Source organism: Anomaloglossus baeobatrachus, chromosome 1 (genome assembly GCF_048569485.1).
Source record: "Anomaloglossus baeobatrachus isolate aAnoBae1 chromosome 1, aAnoBae1.hap1, whole genome shotgun sequence".
In the NCBI taxonomy this organism is placed as follows: Eukaryota; Metazoa; Chordata; class Amphibia; order Anura; family Aromobatidae; genus Anomaloglossus; species Anomaloglossus baeobatrachus.
In genome coordinates this window covers 736,913,459-736,925,738 of record NC_134353.1, presented here as the reverse complement: position 1 = coordinate 736,925,738, position 12,280 = coordinate 736,913,459, and positions in this window count along the sequence as shown.

Genomic DNA, 12,280 nt, shown 5'->3' with positions numbered 1-12,280 from the left:
AAGTGGGTCAGAAGAGAGATTGGCAGTGGGAGATGTCTTGCAGAGGGATGCAGTAGTCTTGAAATTGCCAAACGTTTGAAGCGCGATCACCGAACAATCAAGCGTTTCATGGCAATGGCCAACAGGGTCGCAAGAAGCATGTTGGGCAAAAAAGGAGCAAAATAACTGCCTATAAATTGAGGAAAATCAAGCATGAAGCTGCCAAGATGCCATTTGCCACCAGTTTGGCCATATTTCAGAGCTGCAACATTACTGGAGTATCAAAAAGCACAAGGTGTGCCATACTCAGGGACATGACCAAGGTAAGGAACGCTGAAAAACGACCACCTTTGAACAAGAAACATAAGATAAAACGTCAAGACTGGTCACGAAATATCTTAAGACAAAGGTTTTATGGACTAATGAAATGAGAGTGACCCTTGATGGGCCAGATGTATGGGCCAGAGGCTGGATCAGTAAAGGGCAGAGAACTCCACTCCAACTCAGACGCCAGCAAGGTGGAGGTGGGGTACAAGTAGGGGCTAGTATCATCAAAGATGAACTTGTGGACCTTTTTGGGTTGAGGATGGAGTGAAGCTCAACTCCAAGACCTACTGACAGTTTCTGGAAGACAACTTCTTCAAGCAGTGGTACAGGAAGAAGACGGTATCGTTCAAGAAAAAGATGATTTTCATGCAGGTCAATGCTCCATCACATGTATCCAACCACTCCAGAGCATGGCTGGCCAGTAAAGATCTAAAAGATGAAAAAATAATGACATGGCTCCCTTGTTCACCTGATCTGAACCTCATAGAGAACCTGTGGTCCCTCATAAAATGTAAGATCTACAGGGAGGGAAAACAGTACACCTCTCGGAGCAGTGTCTGGGAGGCTGTGGGGGCTGCTGCATGCAATGTATGATCTCAAACAGATCAAGTAACTGACAGAATCTATGGATGGTAGGTGTTGAGTGTCATCATAAAGAAATAGGAAAAAATCCAGCACAGTCCTCAGAGTGTAGATTTTAAAATCATCGGCGTTTATTCATGAAAATCCAATAAAAAGATAATGTACAAAGCGGTAGGCAGGAAAATACAGGGGATTACAGGTTATAAGGACCCCATCGAACTACGCGTTTCGACACATAGTCTTACTCATGTTCAAATGAGGAAAGAATGTCGGTTTCCTAAATGGTGTAGCACACACCCACCGTAATTGCATGCACATGTGGATTGCCTACATGGATTCCATATACATAGTAAGTGGTTGCAATGCGGTTTTATAGATGAAGACAAAGAGAATGTGAAAGTGAAAAAGAGTGTGGATTAAAAAAGTAATAAAATCACATGATTCTAAACATGTATATCTTTATATTCTATACATGCATTGACTATATATTCTGCATTAATATAATATATCATATTTATAAGATTTTGGAAAAATAATCTTTACATCAATAATACAATTATTCATATAGAAATACATTGCAGAATATAGTAAATGCATGCATTGTTCTGATCCATATTCATATGTTAGTCATATACATCAATTATTTGTTATCTATGATGGAGGATTTAATCATACATATTTATTATAATGTTAGTTATAAATTTGATATCAAAGAATAATATTTATGTCTAGATAGATGGCTTTTCTATTTTTTTGGTAACATGCACTTTAATTTTGACCAGTCATTTTGTGTTATTATTTATATTTTAAATGGAGAAAATTTGCAATATCATACTTATCCATAAATTTAGATTCATATTTCTATAGAATTATTTTGACGTCTGCCCCATAAACTACACTATAAGATTCATTATAAAACATTGTAGATTTATTATCCCTCCCCAATTCTTCATTAATCCTAATATCATCATATCAAAGATATAACCATAAATTCATTAATTTCTGGAAGGATTAATAAAAGTACAATATAGTTGTATTACAACCCAACCATATAATGGTTCTACATATAGTTCTAATATTAATTATAGTCTAGTTTATTTCAAATTTGGCTATTTTATATCCATGTGAAATTAAATAGATTCACATGAGTCATGAGTAGAAGATGTTATTATTTTCATTTAATAGTGGATCTTAGATCGAATAAGTAAGTGAAAGTGCAAATTTAATCCATTTTAAGAAAGTAATTATCCTGTCAAATGAATTAAAAACTACAACACCTTCAAAGGAGAGTGCACTAAGGGGATCTCCACAGCCTCATATATTAATAATGTAAAATGAGGTCCTGGCGATTGTTCATACCATAAGGTACTCTAGTCTCAAGGGTGAGGATCCAATATGTTTCTCTATTGAGGAGTTTCCTCCTATGGTCTCCTCCCCGAGTAGGTTTGTATACTTTTTCAATGCCTAGGAACTTGAAGCATTGGGGAGGGATAATAAATCTACAATGTTTTATAATGAATCTTATAGTGTAGTTTATGGGGCAGACTTCAAAATAATTCTATAGAAATATGAATCTAAATTTATGGATAAGTATGATATTGCAAATTTTCTCCATTTAACATATAAATAATAACACAAAATGACTGGTCAAAATTAAAGTGCATGTTACCAAAAAAATAGAAAAGCCATCTATCTAGACATAAATATTATTCTTTGATATCGAATTTATAACTAACATTATAATAAATATGTATGATTAAATCCTCCATCATAGATAACAAATAATTGATGTATATGACTAACATATGGATATGGATCAGAACAATGCATGCATTTACTATATTCTGCAATGTATTTCTATATGAATAATTGTATTATTGATGTAAAGATTATTTTTCCAAAATCTTATAAATATGATATATTATATTAATGCAGAATATATAGTCAATGCATGCATAGAATATAAAGATATACATGTTTAGAATCATGTGATTTTATTACTTTTTTAATCCACACTCTTTTTCACTTTCACATTCTCTTTCTCTTCATCTATAAAACCGCATTGCAACCACTTACTATGTATATGGAATCCATGTAGGCAATCCACATGTGCATGCAATTTCGGTGGGTGTGTGCTACACCATTTAGGAAACCGACATTCTTTCCTCATTTGAACATGAGTAAGACTATGTGTCGAAACGCGTAGTTCGATGGGGTCCTTATAACCTGTAATCCCCTGTATTTTCCTGCTGACCGCTTTGTACATTATCTTTTTATTGGATTTTCATGAATAAACGCCGATGATTTTAAAATCTACACTCTGAGGACTGCGCTGGATTTTTTCCTATATCGTATATTTGGCAGCCAAGCCTTCCCTGCGCTGGGTCCATACAGATAGCGGTGAACAGCAACTCGTTGAGCTGAACTTTTTCTTTTTTCATCATAAAGAAAGGTGGCTATATTGGTCACTGACTTTTTGGGGTTTTGTTTTTGCATATCAGAAATGTTTATTTCTAAATTTAATGCAGTTATATTGGTTTACCTGGTGAAAATAAACAAGTGAGATGGGAATATATTTGGTTTTTATTAAGTTGCCTAATAATTCTGCACAGTAATAGTTACCTGCACAAACAGATATCCTCCTAAGATAGCCAAATCTAAAAAAAACCACTACAACTTCCAAAAATATTAAGCTTTGATATTTATGAATCTTTTGGATTGATTGAGAACTGATGTTGATCAATAATAAAAAAAATCCTCTAAAATACAACTTGCCTAATAATTCAGCACACAGTGTAGTCTTGCAGGAACAAAATTCCTTTGGACAGCTTGCCGTGCCTTTTGGCCTTTAGAGCTGCCTTAAGTTGGTCCAAAAGTTCAATATAATACTTTGCATTGATAGTGGAACCCTTTTGAAGGTAGTCCTTCAAAGGTAGTCCTAACAGCACGCCATCCTTATCTCAGAACACAGACGCCATCACCTTAGTGGCTGTTTTTTGCACCCTGAACTTCTTTGGATGAGAAGAACACTGTGCCTCCACTCATTTGACTGCTCCTTGTTTTCAGGGTCATGCAAATAAATCCAGGTCTCATCCATAGTGATCAGTCTATCCAGGAAGTTCTTATCAGTCCAGAAACACTGACAAATGGACCGGGAATTTTTCACTCACATGCTTCTCTGATCTGTTGTCAAACATTTGGGGACCCACTTTGCAGATCGCTTCCTCATGTCCAAATGTTCATGGATAATGACACAAACACGTTCACAGGAAATTCCCATGATGTCTGCTATTGCTTTAGCTGAAATTCGTCTATTCTCCAGTATGAGGTTGTGCACAGCATCGACGATCTCCGGAACAACAACTACTCTCGGTCGTCCAGGATGTTCCTCATCATTGGTGCTGAAGTGGCCCATTTTAACTTTGGCAACCCAGTTCTTAACTGTGGAATATGAATATGAAGGGCACTGATCCCCCAATGTCTGCGACAGATCACCATGAATATCCTTCGCAGACTTTCCTTGCAGAAACAAGAAGGTTATCCCTCCTCTGCTCTCAGTTGCTATGAATATCACATTAGACTCCGCCATTTTGTTTTCCCGTGTGCGTAGAACACTGTTGCCATAAGCAACAAATATAAAATTTTGAAAACATATATTAGACACATAAGGCTTTCAAGGGATGTAACATTCGTTACCATAGAAACAAAAAAGATCACAAATCCAAAGATCCAAGCCAAGATCAGCAGCCCCTCGTATTTTCTATTTATTTACTGTCTTCCATACAATAATCATCACCATCCCACTGTTCAGCTAACAATATAAAGATAGTAAAAAAAATATCATATCAAATGATAAATGTATGATTTGCCATTGATGAAGTTAATCAAATCATGAGTGACATGGCAAGCTTAAAGGGGTTGTTTGAGACTTTAACACTGATGGCCTATCCTCTGGATAGGTCATCGGTGTCTGATCGGTGGTGGTGCAACACCTGGAACCTACGACAATTTGATGTTCCTATGCTGTCACTAGCTGGAACTATTCAGCTCGATCAGCAGAATAGTGGCCACGGCTGGGTACTGCACATCTGCTCCCTATTGATTCAAGGATAGTTCATCAATGTTAAAGTCCCAAACAACCCCTTTAAGTGGGCTTGCTCCCTTAAAACATTCCAAAAGAAAGTATCCCCCACTATAGCTTTAGTTATAGTAGGTCTATTATTTTTTTTATAATCAAATGCTGTAGAGCTAGATCTTTTCAGCTATGAATAATGCTGCACATCTGTCTCTCCAAGCAATGCTGACCTAAAACATATGTGGAAGACGTTGGCTGATAGTAGCTGGGCTCACTAGTATAGGGTATTCAAAAAATATATACATAAACCCCCTTAAAACTTAACATTTAATATTGATGTTTAAAAATATATATAATAATACCACACTATGTGATCAAAGTGAAATAGTGCACAGGAGAAAGAGGGAAAATATATTTTCCCTCTTTCTCCTGTGCACTATTTCACTTTGATCACATAGTGTGGTATTATTATATATATTTTTAAACATCAATATTAAATGTTAAGTTTTAAGGGGGTTTATGTATATACTGATAGTAGCTGGGAAACTAAATTAAAGAGAAGGCATTATCAATGAACTATCATTTTACCATATTTAGTCCAACTCAGTGGTGCCTAAACAGGACCTACTGATAAATTTCATTGTGTAGACTGGTACATAGTAATCTTAGGCCACCACTGTATTTTTCAAGTTAGCTTTAACACAAAAGTGATAAAATAATCTCCTTTTAGTATTGTGTTTTATTTTTGGTGTATAGTGGGTATTGGCAGAGATTCAAGATTGCATACCAGCACACCAGCGATAAACATATATGGGAATGGGTAAAGGGTTTATCGTTGTTATTACTGCTCTTCTGGTGGCCAGTTGTTCTAGTAGCGTGCGACCACTTGATTACTGATTCTCGCAAATAAGGAGGAGAGGCCATAGCTATTGCAAACAGACTTGGACATTAACAGACACAAATAATAGCAGGCACAGGTCTTTACATATAGAAGTTATGTTGCGGGCAGAGGCAACTGCTTAATGGTTTCAGGTGCAAGTGCATTAACCCCTTCAAGACCTTGGACGGATCTATCCGTCCAGGATCGTGTCCCGTTAAGCCCCGCCCCCTGCCGCGGGCAGGCGGCGTGGATCGGCACACATATCAGCTGTTTTCAACAGCTGACGTGTGCCTGCTAGCCGCGGGGGGAATCGCTTCCAACCGCGGCCATTAACCCATTAAATCTTGCTGCCAAAGTCTGGCAGCAAGATTTAAATGCGCGCGGCCATGTTTTTTACTTACCGCCGCCCCCACCGGAAGTCACGTGTGTTATCACGTGACTATTGGTGGTTGCCATCGTAGCACAGGGTCATGTGATGACGCCTGCTGCTATGATGTTTCACTTTCGTTTTCCCTCGGCCGAGACCAGAGGGAAAACCAAAGTGACTAAATCTGCTCTTTACAGCTGTATTGCTGTGATCAGCAGATAGATAATAGCGATCGGATTGTTGATCGCTATAGCCCCCTAGGGGGACTAGTAAAATAAAAATAAAAAGTAAAAAAAAAAGTTTTAAAAAATAAAAAAAAAACAAAAAACCTAAAAGTTCAAATCACCCCCCTTTCCCCCCATTGAAAATTAAAGGGTTAAAAAATAAATAAATATACACATATTTGGTATCGCCACGTTCAGAAATGCCCGATCTATCAAAATATAAAATCAATTAATCTGATTGGTAAACGGCGTAGTGGCAAAAAAATTCCAAACGCTAAAATTACGTTTTTTGGTCGCCGCAAGTTTTACGCAAAATGCAATAACAGGCAATCAAAACGTAGCATCTGCGCAAAAATTGTACCATTATAAACGTCAGCTCGAGACGCAAAAAATAAGTGATCACTGAGCCATAGATCCCAAAAAATAAGAACGCTACGTGTTTCGGAAATGGCGCAAAACGTGCGCCACTTTTATTGGACAAACTTGTGAATTTTTTTTAACCCCTTAGATACAAGTAAACCTATACATGTTTGGTGTCTACAAACTCGCACTGACCTGAGGCATCACATAGATACATCAGTTTTATCATATAGTGAACACGGTGAATAAAACATCCCAAAAACTATTGTGCGATCACACTTTTTTTGCAGTTTTTCCACACTTGGAATTGTTTTGCTGTTTTCCAGTACAATATATGGTAAAACTTATGGTTTCATTTAAAAGTACAACTCGTCCCGCAAAAAACAAGCCCTCATATGGCAAGATTGACGGAATAATAAAAAAGTTACGGCTCTCGGAAGAAAAGGAGCAAAAAACAAAAACGCAAAAACGGAAAGTGCCCGGGGGCTGAAGGGGTTAACATTACCACTTATGTTATTCAAAAACTTACACTTCATGCACACATCTTCCACAGTTTGTGTCAGAAACAACTATTGTTTTAGCAACTATTCCCAGTGTCCCTGATAGGCAAGTCCTAGAATTCTTTCGCTAATCTTCATTAACCAACATTACACTTCTTATCACTGCACTGGATGATACTGTGGCGCTCCTGAGGCTTCAGTAGCCACAGAGGTACTGCACCTCATCCAGAGGTGTGGTATTCCATCCTGGGTCTGGAGGAGGTCAACACCGGTTCCCACAAAAGCACAACACCCAGGCTCAGAAACACCTCATCATACATGGCAAGGGCGTGATGATACCCGAAGCCAGGCTGAGGGAGTTGAATCTTAGGAGTGGGAACACAATAGTAGAAGTGGGAACACAGTGTGAAGTGTGGAGTTACTCGAGTGAGTAGTTGGAGAAGAGCAGTGGAGAAGCAAAGACCTGCGGCCTGGAGCTAGTGCAGCTCAGCCAGGGCACAGACAGAAGGGGTCCTAGGGACCACGGGAGCTAACCTCTCGTGGCCTTGTTCCACATATAATCTATGGGTTGAATGACTTGGTCGCAACACGGGGACTGGTCCCTAGTTTAGGGGAGAAGAACCTACGGGCTCTGCTAGCAAAACCAGCGGCAGAGATGACTTCAAGCACTGCAGCCACATCCGCACACAAATTCGCTGGAAGGTGACCTAAAAGGACCAAGGGATAGCAAGTTCTCACGTCAACGTGTCCACGGGCCCTGGTGTACCGCCCCGGGGGCTCAGCCGGCAGCCGAGCCGCTCGAATCCGGGCTCGTCGGTGGGTGACTCAAGCGCCTCCAGACCACGTTGCTCTGAAGGGAAGCTGGCGCTACGTGAGGGGGGTGGTCTTCGGTGGGGAGGTTCACGGCCAGGGTCCGTGGTGTTTAGGAATTTAAGTTTGTGACGCCACCCACGGTTTGTGGTGAGTGTGGACACCACCGCTGCCGTTAACTAGGCTCCCGGGGACGGTGTTGTGCAGCCTGGTGTTGACCCCTCCGTGGGCAGGGGGTGATGGTCCCGGGGTCCGGTGATTGGGCGGTGCGGGCGTGTTGGCGCTGTGTGGTGCGCGGCCCGAGGGCACTGTGGTACTCACTATGACAGATACACTGGAGTCTCTGGTAAACCAAAAGGATGGTGGTCGGTGCCCACAGCTGGCTGCGTCTGGTCCCCCACCCGGTTCGGTAGTTCCTGCCTTTCTCCTGCACCTTGTTTTGTAGATTTTGACTGCCTATGCTTCAGCGACAGTAGTCCGCTCCCCGACTTTGTGTGTGCCGGAAGAGCCCATTTGCCCGCAGACGCTGGCCCGTGGGATCTCTCTGCCTGAGCGGTGGCTTTCTATCCCCCTCGTTGGGCTGTGTCTTCAGTCGGGACTTGGGTGGGAAAGAACCTAAGGTCCAGACCCCAATCAGTGAATTCGACTTGGTCCAGTGGCTTCTGGGCCTCGTTCTGGGTCTGAGTACCCCTCCTGGTGCTCCGGTTTCCAGTCGGTTCCCCGGTTCGGTACCGGTGAGCCACTACCCTGTCCCGGTCCCTTACGGTTCCACCAGCTGTATTCCCGGCTCCTGCAGGTGGCAACCACCTACCTGCTGGGCCTCCGGGCCGGGATCCACCTCCATCTTGGCCGGACGGACTGCCGGTGCCTTGGGCAGCTGGGGCGCGGTCACTTCCGGGACCGGAGGGTTCATCTCGGGACCGGGCATCCCCCGAGGACTAAGCTTCCAGGGAAGCGGGATTGGTGCAGGCCGAACAAGCGGCCGTCCACGGGCTGCCTCCCCAGGTGGGTTCCCACAGGCGGATGGGACGGACTCCGCTGCCGGTGTCGGGGACAGCAGACCGAGTGGGGGAGCAGCGGCAACCGGCACGGGTGGTGAGGGAAGCAACATGGAGAGCAGGGACAGACCGGGACCCTCAGCCACAGCGGCCGGTCCCTCGGGGACATAGGGGCGTGGGTCACTTACTCGCTCTCCAAAAATTGCCTCCACTTCTCGCACCCGCCCGGCCGCGGCTATCTCCTCCATTTTGGCCACCCATCATTCCATCAGGAACCGCACCTGGGTTGCAAGCGGCAACACATTAACTTCGTCCGGGCTTCCACCCACGCCGCTGTTCCGGACGCGGGCTCCGGGATTGCGGGCTGGCCAGACGGGGCGGACATGGTGCTTGCTCGGGGTCCAGGAACCAAATGGGTAGCAGAGTCCTGGAGTCCCTGCCCTTTATTCACTCGATCACATGGCACGGGATCTTCACCCGCCCCCTTGGTCTTTTCGCAGCACTCGGTGCTCTTTCTGCACAGTTTTACTTTTCAGCCACGCGCTTTCCTGCACCGCTCTGTTCCCAGGGGGCGGGGCTTCACCTTCCTGCTCTTTCTGCGGGGAAGAAGACTCTGGCGAGAATCTTCGCGCCAAAAGATGGCGGATTCTGAAATTTTTCAACGGGTCACCGCTGACTTCTACTTCAAGGTGCACTTCCAACGGTAAGTGGATGGGTTCAATCCTGTTCGTGACGCCAGAAGAGTCGATGTGTACTGCCTCGGGGGCTCGGCCGGCAGCCGAGACGCTCGGATCCGGACTCGTCGGTGGGTGGCTCGAGCGCCTCCGGACCCGGGGGTCACGTCGCTCTGAAGGGAAGCTGGCGCTACGTGAGGGGAGTGGTCTTCGGTGGGGAGGTTCATGGCTGGGGGCTGTTGTACAGCCTGGTGTTGACCCCTCCGTGGGCAGAGGGTGATGGTCCCGGGGCCCGGTGGTTGGGAGGTGCGGGCATGTTGGTGCGGTGCGGTGCGCGGCCCGAGGGCACTGTGGTACTCACTATGACAGATACACCGGAGTCTCTGGTAAACCAAAAGGATGGTGGTCGGTGCCGGCAGCCGGCTGCGTCTGGTCCCCCACCCGGTTCGGTGGTTCCCGCCTTTCTCCTGCACCTCGTTTTGTAGATTTTGACTGCCTATGCTTCAGTGACGGCAGTCCGCTCCCCGGCTTTGTGTGTGCCGGGAGAGCCCGTTTGCCCGCAGACGCTGGCCCGTGGGATCTCTCTGCCTGAGCGGTGGCTTTCTATCCCCCTCGTTGGACTGTTGTCTTCAGTCGGGACTTGGGTGGGAAAGAACCTAAGGTCCAGACCCCAATCAGTGAATTCGACTCGGTCCAGTGGCTTCTGGGCCTCGTTCTGGGTCTGAGTACTCCTCCTGGTGCTCCGGTTTCCAATCGGTTCCCAGGTTCGGTACCGGCGGGCCACTACCCTGTCCTGGTCCCTTACGGTTCCACCAGCTGTCTTCCCGGCTCCTGCAGGCGGCAACCACCGTCTGCCTCCTGGCCACAAGGTATCCGGGCTACGACCCAAATCCCTGACAGACGTTTACTACTTTCCAACTACTCCACTCTCCTCTCCTAACAGATCTGTTGTGTTTTCCCGCCTCAGGCTATCTGAACTCCTCTGTGGGCGTGGCCAACTGCCTGGCTCCACCCCCTGGTGTGAATGTCAAGACCTGAGAGGGGTGACTCAGGGTTTTTAGGTTGGCTGCTGTTACCTTGTTAGGGGACGAGTGTTTGTGCAATGGCCTGTCTGTGACTACCTGGCTAGTCCAGGGCATCACATTGGCAAAGGGTTCAGTGAGTAAGGGCGCAAGGCAGGAGGGTGAAGCAAGCGCAGAGACGACCAGGGAAGAGACACTTAAGAAAGGTGCACCGGACTCGACCTCCGAACTACCCGGGATCGGCTGGAGAGCATCAAAGCAAAGGCGGTCATTGGCATGTCATGTTACCCTGGAACCAACTACAGTGAGTAAAAACCTTGAGACTGCATCCCTGTGTCGCTCCGTTATTTGCCTGTGCCCGCCATCATAGACAAATACTACCACCCCCATCCGCCCTGGGGTCAAGCTCTACCAGTGGGGAGCTGCACCAACTAAGCTGCATCACCATCTGCCCCGGGGAGCCCCATCTCGCGGCAGCGGCACCTAACTTGCCGCATACCACAGGTGGAGTCACGAATAAATGGTCATCATTCCCTTACTATTTATTAAATGACACCGCCGCGGTCACTGAGCCAGGCCACGCCACCGCGGCACCCCAGAGCCAGAACCGCCGCCTGGTGAGAAGTCACCCCACGATCACGGCGCAGGCGTGTCAATTTGGCGTCACAAACAGGATTTCGTGCCGGTTACAATGGGTACTGTGCGCCTAAAGACTGTTCAAGTGGCATCCATTGAAAAAGAACAGATGCCATGTGCAATCAAAAGGGCTGAGTGCGTACACCCTTCATGGGCTGGATTGCAGCACGGCGCAAAAATCTGTGCTTGCCCCCTACAGCCACAGCAGAGAAACGAAACTTACCAAATGCTCGAGAAGTCCCTCCTTCCCAGGAAGAAAATGGAGGGGTAAGGGAGCAGACCGGGGAACCTGCATCATGGAGGGACTCCATGTGCAGGATGGCAAGCGGAGCTCTAGATGTAAAGATTAATCGCTTGCAAGCAGCACCAGAGTGCCGACCAACAGCACCAGACTGGGAACATGTCCCAGTCAGCACCCCAAAGACTGTGTCCTGTGACCAGGGAACGCAGACACTGGGAGGAAAAAAGAGAATTCCAGCTCACCACACGGAGATATTGAAGTGACAGTGCAGGAAGGGTAGGCAAGTCCAAATTCAAAGGAAAAACTCCAGCATCCATGTGTTTATAAAAATAAAACTTCGCCTTTATTTTAATAAAATTTAAAATTCCATAAAAAAGTCCATCAATAAACAAGAAAGACGCGTTTCGAATGCTGGAGCGTTCTTAATCATCTGCCATGAACGCAGACACTGGGTCTGAACCACGGCTTGCCGGGTACATGGACTACCTGAGCTGTGAAGCCGCAGGCCTGGTGCCAGAAAGTAAAAAGTAACATCTGAAGAAATGTAAATAAGTTGATCTGATAGTTTTGATAATGTAAATATGCTTTGATAATTTTTTTTTAGT